Raw genomic sequence first — 8,331 nt, forward strand, 5'->3', positions numbered from 1 at the left:
GTGCCTGGGATGGGTTCCCCAACCACACTGTATTAGGCTTTGGGGCTGAGGGAGTGGGATCAAGGGCAAAAAAGAGCCTATAACTCCTGCCCCTGACCATGAAAAGATCAGATTGAGGAGGTTAAAATTTGGTTGTAATAATAGTGTAATGAAGGTGAAAAATGAGATTGTAATTTTGAGAGGCTAAATTTGAGAGGAAACAGGCAGGGTAAGGGCAAAGACTAGGAAGTTTGCTGATGAGGTCATGGCTGATTCAAAGATGAGATGAGTAGGTCAACATTGACTTTTTGAGAATCAACATTTTTCTCATTCTACTCATTCTCCCTGGGATGAGCATATAGAGAGTGGTCAAAATGAATGTTAAAAATCACTTGCTTCCTTATTATTAAATTTATTTTAAAACAAGGTATTATATCGCACCTATTATACAGATGAAGAATGATTTTCCAACTCTTTTGCCCCTTTCATGCTGGACTTGCTTTTTTTTTTTTTGTGAGGAATCAGCCCAAAGCTAACATCCATGCTAATCCTCCTCTTTTGGCTGAGGAAGACTGGCTCTGAGCTAACATCTATTGCCAATCCTCCTCCTTTTTTTCCCCCAAAGCCCCAGTAGATAGTTGTATGTCATAGTTGCACATCCTGCTAGTTGCTGTATGTGGGACGCGGCCTCAGCATGGCTGGAGAAGCGGTGCGTCGGTGCGCGCCCGGGATCCGAACCCGGGCCGCCAGCAGCGGAGCGCGCACACTTAACCGCTAAGCCATGGGGCCGGCCCTGGACTTGCATTTTTTCCTGCCTTGATGGAATTTATTAGTAAGAGTGGTATTATAAGTTATTCCTTAATGGAATAGAGAAAATATTTCATATTTTTTATTTTTCGTTTGTCTTAAAATTGGCCATATTTTAAAGAAAATATGTGGAGTCTACTCCTTAAAAGAAAATTTTAGAAATGAGGGTAATGTAAAAGAATAAATATGTTCTAGAGTTATTCTTAAAATCATCATGTGCTGTGTAGAGATGAAGGTGTTAACTTCAGTCCTCAGATCCATTTTTATGTTACCAGGCAAAACCGATGCCTCCACTGAATTATAGGTATGAGAGCCATTATCTCCCAGGAGCACCTTGAAAAAGAGATGTCTAATCTCAATAATGTGACTTTCCACATTAAATAAATCCCCCATGTTCAGTAGTTCTTCGTTCTTAAGGAGAAAATGTCTTATCCCTCCCCCGTTCACCTCCACTAATCTTAAAAAGAAAAAAATCTCAAAGAAATTTGAATTTTGCTAACCAAAATTGATTTCGTTTCTTTCTACTTAATATTCTTCATCACACTGTGTGTGTGTGTGTGTGTGTGTGTGTGTTATGTAATGGATGAATAAACCCAGGAGAATCAGTTTGCTTGCCAAATATTTACCATAGAAACTATTTTTCTTCATACTGACTTCATTCTCCATTTTTTTACTAAAGTATATGCTTATAAAAAAAGGCAATTAGCCTAATAAGCCTAGTTTAATCAACACACGTCTGAGGCAGTACTTGGACAATGCCTGAGAAAGTATTTAACTAGGATTTTGAAAGACTCACGGACACTGTTCCACTTCTGCTTTGCAGATGAGACATACCAGAGGAGCCTCCTGCAGAGGCTTTATTCTCTTTCTAAAAAATCTGCTCTACATACTTTCAACTAATTCTACGCTAGTAACAATGTGTGGCTTGGCATTTGCGGGAAAGTTTCTGACCAAAGTCTGTTCAATTTTGGCATCAATGAGGCCTCTTCTCCCTTATAAATGCATGAGATATGATTAGTGGATTATATAGAATGATCATTTGAGCAATAGAAAGTAAAGAGAGAATTCTTTTTTCTGTAAATTTGACTTTAGGTGACTTCTTTCTCTCTCTTCACCCAACCCAGTGTGTCCAACCCTCCCCAGCCCCAAGTACACAGCCGCTTCTATGAAGCAAATAAATATTGCTTAAAAAAAAGAAGAAAGGTAAAATTATATGTTCACGTTAGTGCCCCCCAAAAATGTCTTGGTTTACTGAGGGACAATAAGTTTTTGTTTTTATTTTACTTATTCTTATCTTTACTGTTATGGACAGGCAAACGGTTCACACATGTATACATATAGCAGTAATGCAAAAAGTTAAATATTACTAAATATCTAAAATTCAGGGTTTTTTAGACACAAGTCTTGTATGAATGGCATATACTTTATTTCAAATTTATTTTAGATATGAAATTATTCAGTTTGAGAAATCCAGAGACAGGTTCTCTGGAGTCAGAATTTTAGAGCTAGAAGTGATCTGTATTATTTAGTCCGACTCTCTGTATCGGAACAAAGAACTACAGAGATAACTAGCACTTGCCTCTAATTACAGGTAGAAATAAGACTAAGAAGTCTAGAATCCATATCCTCAGTAAACTATAAAGTGATCATTCTTTCTCTTTAACCAGTATCAAAATAATATCCTCCTGTAACATTAACTGTTCTCGTAAACACAGCATTACAAAATCTTAAATATTTGGCACTGAAGGGCCTTGACCAGTTGGCATGATTGCTTTTGCCTCTATGCCACTCTGGTGCTTACTAGCTAAATATCAGCTCTGCTTGGTGACTATTAATGAAGATTCTTCATGTTTCCTGACACGCTGTTCTTCTATTAATACAGCTAAGAACTGTGCTTCTCTTAGTTACAGGGCCACGTTATTATGCCAGATTTCAAGTGGGGTCAGCTCTGACCTCAAATGCCTCGTCAGTCTAGCTCTCTCTGGATATTTTCTTTTTTTTTTTTTTTTACCTAATTGACATGAGCTGCACCTGGCACTATATTATTACTTCATCCTATTTAGACCCACAGGCTATTTCAGCTTATAAAGGTCATGTCTTATTTTAGCTGGTTTCAGCTAATTCATAGCCATCAGAAAATGAATTAGAGAGCAGATTCACTGAAGACCGTATCTATACTATGACCAAATTTCCAGTTGATTCGGTCAAATTGGTGAAAAATTAGTCTAGTCAGTTGTTTGGCTTTTTTGATTTAAACAACTGATTAATTTATTGTGTCACTATTCAATAATTGTGCTAGATTTTTAATGAAAAAATTAATATTGTATAAAGGTCTAACATAGATGGAATGCCACCAAAATTTTGACTGCTAGGATCTGAAATACCCATTAGTAAAACTCCTCCTTGGGAATGACCCCTAGCAGTTTTACAGTCACCTGCTGGTAATTTGATTTAAATCACATTTCCTCAATCTGTTGGTGAGTACCATATGCCATTTAGGCTGGGATGAAGAGATGTATTTTGGTGAGACATCTTGTGTCTATTTCCTCCTCCAACCTAGTAAGTTTGTCAGCTTAATAGAAAAAGAATATTTTTATAGCATTTAGAACTTGGTGTTTGAAAGCTTTTCTTAATTGGGTTCAATCATTTTTAATAGAAGCCCCATGGTCGACAGAAAACTGTGGTGACTTACTTGAGCATGATAGACAGTAACGTTCCTGTAAATAATTAATAGCTGCTGAAAGGTCCCATGCATTATGGAGGGGAGAGGGAGAAGACCAGATTTAATCAGAGGATTCAGGAAGGAGGGTTGATGAAAGAGATTAATCAAACTAGAGCATGGTCATATAAGGGACAGGATCAGAGGATTCACTCACAAAAATGAGTAAGAGCAAAGGAAGCAGAGATGGGGGGAGGGTGACATGGTGGAGAAAGTCACATATGCGGTGGCAGTCAGATGTCAAAGCTCATTAAAGAAGTTGTCCAAAACACCTCTAATGAGCTGGAAACCATGTGCGACTCACCTGCTTAGAGGCTTTTTTGCACAAATTCAAACTCAGGCCAGGTTGCTCAATGGGTCTTCAGAGAAATTACATACACTGGAGTGAATCCTAGCCAAGGAGAGCTGTGTTAGACTTTCCCCAAACACATAACTTTGGCAATTGAGACAAAGATAAAAATCGCTCACCTCGTTGAGGTAATATTGAATTGGCTTCACCTATATATTGCTGCTAATAATTGCTACAGAAGATAGCAGGATTAGAGAAACCAAAATAAGAACAACAAACCAAGCAACACAGTTTTTCTAAAGTGTCAGGATCAGGCAAGGCTGGGGGCCAGATATCAGTGAGCAGGGGAAGGATTTGATGGAAATCTGTGTTCCTCTGCCAAAAGAGTTAACTGCACTGAGCCACCTAAGCCATCTGTATATGCAGAATGACCTTGGCAGGAGTGGAACACATTATCTGTTTCCATGCAAGAAGGGTTTTTTTTTTTTTTTTCCTTTTTTTAAATCAGGCAACATGGTCTAGTGCAGAGGTGTCCTGACTTTTCCTGCCAAGAACTCCTGGGCATCTGGTGAAATGTTGTGAACTTCTTTCAAGTTTTTGATCTAAGTTTGTCCTCCATGTATGCTTTAAAATTAATGGATTAAAAAAGTCATCAGACCTCAACTCGTTTCTTTTCCTTTTCTTTCTCCAATTATAAGTACTAGAAGGAATGATCTTCTGCAATCATCCTTCTGATTATGTCACTCTCTTTAAATAACTTGAAAAGAACTCCTAGTTTTAATTTACATCAAAATAAAATGTTCTGAGTCTCTTCCTTTGTCCGTCCTGTACCTGACTGTTCTTATTTTATTGTGCATGCTGCTTTCTCCTCCGTTCTGCAGCTGGACGTCAACTCTTTGCCATCCTGCTTCCCTCATTTTCCTCCTTTAAGATCTGCTATTGTCCTCACTTAAAACATCACCTATATCCCTTTCTGTTAAACTGGGTCACTTATTTCTGTCCAAACTTTAATTTTTAGAACTTTATTGCAACTGTCTTCTGTTGTGTGTGTATTCCTGTTTCTGATACTGTTTTTAATTCGTATGCGTTTATGTTGTTCTCTTCTCCACCAACAGTTTTTAAGTTCCTTAAGGACAGGAGCACTATACTCTTCTTTTTTGTCATTATCTTAATGCAAGGCTTGTCAATCTCAGTTGATAATCGGTCCCATTCTATCAGTAAATACCATGCTCCTTTGCTCTCCACTGAAGCTTGGGCAGACTGTATTGCTTTCTTTTCTCAGATTAATCTTTTCCCTTTTCTATTTTTTCAGGTTTCTGTCTCAAGTTTTAACAAGTTTTCCTTGAAATAACGAGTGGTCTCTCTGAGCACCCAGTGGATGGATTCAAGTATTGGGTCATGCTTTGGAAAGCCTAGAGAGTGTAAGATAAGTAGCAACCCGACACTCTCTTGTCTTCCATCCACCCAGTAGTTACTTGACACTGTGTTTATGTACGTAATGTTAGGTTCTTATGTATTCACAAACCTGTCAGTAGCCAGTGTGTCTGTTATTTTGTTTATTGTATGAGCTTCCAGAAGTATCATTTTCTTTTGATTAATTTATATTGTATAATTTGGTGCTATGTTCCCAGTCTCTCTTAATTACTTATTGATGATAATTAAACCACCAAACACATTTTCTTTAATAAATATTTCCAAAGAAAAAACAAAACAAAAAACCACAGTGTAAATGATGGCAGTTTCCACATAAGCCTCACTTGAGTCTCAGCCATGATCTCGTTACTTGCTGTGAGAGCCAGATCTGCTGGCAAAAAAGCCTGTGAGCAGTGCACTGGGACCATGTAGACCTTTAAATGTGAAGAATTTAGGCCTAAACCTGTATTTGTGGGCATGTGCGATATCCACTTCTTTTCAGAAGGTCTCAGACTGACCCCAAGCAACCTTTTTGTGGAAGCCTGCCCTCAAGGCTGGGATTAGTCATGCAATTGCTCTGCTATCACCCTATCTCTCAGGGTGTGAGCCCAACTCTGAGATCATTGTACTAATTTAAAATATTTGGAAACCAGCAAAAAGACAGACTTGAGGATATATTAACTAAGTTCCTATTTCAGGAGGCCAAAAATTTTCCATTGTGCTGAAAATGTCAAATTTAGCCCTTCAACATTTCTTTAAACAACTCTCTCCAGTCAAGTCTCAATAGTAAAAATAAGCAATAATTGAGAGAGAGAGTTAAGATGGCATGATGAGAATACTGCTTTTAAGTTTTATTACAGTTCTGGCTAGGAACAAAAATATAGTGCTGATGAGAGCTCTGTGGCTTGTGAATTAGAGAGCACCTGTAAGAGAGCTTTGTGAGGTATGCATAGCTAGGGGAAAGTTTGGGCAAAATAATGAAGAAGGGTGACAAATTGATCTGGACTATTATTTATAGCTTTAATTTGAACCTTATGTAAGGCTGCCTCCCGCAGAATCAGGAGGAGCTTGTTACAAATGCCTCACAGGCCTGCTGGGTCAACCTCCTCTGGGGGTTGTCTTCAGGGAACCCACCTTCTTAACAAGCCAACCTAAGTGATGCTCATGTTCAGTAAAGTTTAATGGCCACTGATGTACACTCAAATGCTAAATAAAAAATATTCACTGAGTGCTGTGTGCTGTGCTGGATGCTGAAATACAAGAGTAAATAAAACAGACCTGCTTCAAGAATTCCCAGAGGCAAATTGTAACACCAAAGGAAGTGAACAAGTTTTGTATTCCTGTAGCGTTTCTTCAAGCTGGAAAACTTGAGGACTGACTTTTTAAGTAGGTTACTTTTAGCTTCTTGAAACGGAAATGAATTTTCTTATCAGTTAAATTAATCTAAATAATTTAATTTATTTAAAAGGTTCTTAAAATGTTCTAGCTGGTGCGATCAGCAAGTTTTGAAGTTATTTCCCTGAGCCAATCTAGGATATTTCAGCAGCACTGGTGGGCAAAATCGTGTCTTTGGGGCTCCAGCTTCTCCTTTCTTTGTCTCTAGCATCTCCCTGATGTTTCTACGAGGTTCCCTGGCCTTGTGGCCCTTCCTCTACATTCCTGTCAAAACTGCTCTAATAATATGGATATAATGGAGAGTGCTAAGCTGGTAGTCAGGAGAAATGAATTTGCACCATGGCTCTAATACTAAATAAATTTTATGGCTTTGAGCAAGTTCCTCAAACTCTTTTTGAGTTTCCTTATCTGAAAAAGATAAAGGGCAAGGTTTTAGGACCTCTGATATTTTTTCCCATCCTCTTTGTGTGATTCATTGAGTTTTCTGTGCATTGCACTTCAAGATGGGAATTAAAGTCTTCATCTGGCAGAAAGAGAGACGGTATGAGGAGGAGTCTTGGGTGAGTTGCTCATGAATGTTGGAGTAGGGATCTGAGCAGGTCCCCTTGGAGCTAATGAGGAGTCAGAGCATCGGGTTTGAGTGAGCCCAGCTCTACCTCTGACTTGCTGTGTGAGATGTGAATACATCCTCTGGCTTCTCTGTGATTTATTTTCCTTATTTTTGGGGTGGAGACATTAATGGTAACTGTTCTCATAGTGTCATCGTTGACATTACCAGTGGGTACGAGCAGATGTGTTTAAGGCGCATGGTGGGCATTCCATAAATGTTTCTTTTATTCACTATGAAGGTGCAGTTTATTCAATTCCTTACTTTATCTTCCCAAAGTTGGGCTATTTATTTATTTATTTAACAAGCACATGCAGGGCTTGTGATGTTGCAGGAACTGATCTAAGAGCTTCACTTTAATAGTAACTCTGTTAATCTTTATAACAAGCCTGCAGGGAACTATCATTACCCCCATCAGACAGTTGAGGAACCTAAGGCACATAAACCTGCCCGTGGTTGCCCAGATAGCAAGCCAGGCAGTCTGGGTCCACAGTCTGTGCTCTCAGTCATTGTTCCAGTAGTCTATACGGAATATCAGAGGACAAGAAATGGAGTGGAATATGGGCAAGTCAACTATATTCTTTGTCAAAGACTGCATAAATTTGGTGTAGCAGAAATAGATCATTATAACTCAGAAAACATCTAAAATTATATATAATAACCTACAAAATGTCCAACCATTAGGTGCTACTTTTGAAGAGCTACTTTTAAAGAGACATTAGTTTGGTATCAGGAACATTTACAAAGCATTTTAAATCTATATGGCAGTCCCTCACAGAAAAACCAAAGGGTGAGAACATTCGGAATCTTGAAATAGGAGTTGCAACTCTTCTTAAACATCCTCTTTCCCACATGTCTCTCTTATCACACATCTCAGAGGAATGGTAACTCATGCAGAGGATCTCCCCTGCTCTACTTACAGCTCCTAAAACTCCCCAGCTCAGCAGAAACACATCCCATCTGCAGCCTCTGGATGCTAGCCATAACTTCTCTCTCTTCATTATTTAGATCATTATACATTACCTTTTTTTCTTTCTTTCTTAAATCTCTTTTACGTGGTCTAAGAGGGTACAAATATCACATGCAGGGATGGGTCTTGTTATAGAAATAATCACTAAGGCT

The sequence above is a fragment of the Ceratotherium simum genome, chromosome 27 (genome assembly GCF_057802395.1).
Source record: "Ceratotherium simum simum isolate JZ-2026a chromosome 27, ASM5780239v1, whole genome shotgun sequence".
Lineage (NCBI taxonomy): Eukaryota > Metazoa > Chordata > Mammalia > Perissodactyla > Rhinocerotidae > Ceratotherium > Ceratotherium simum.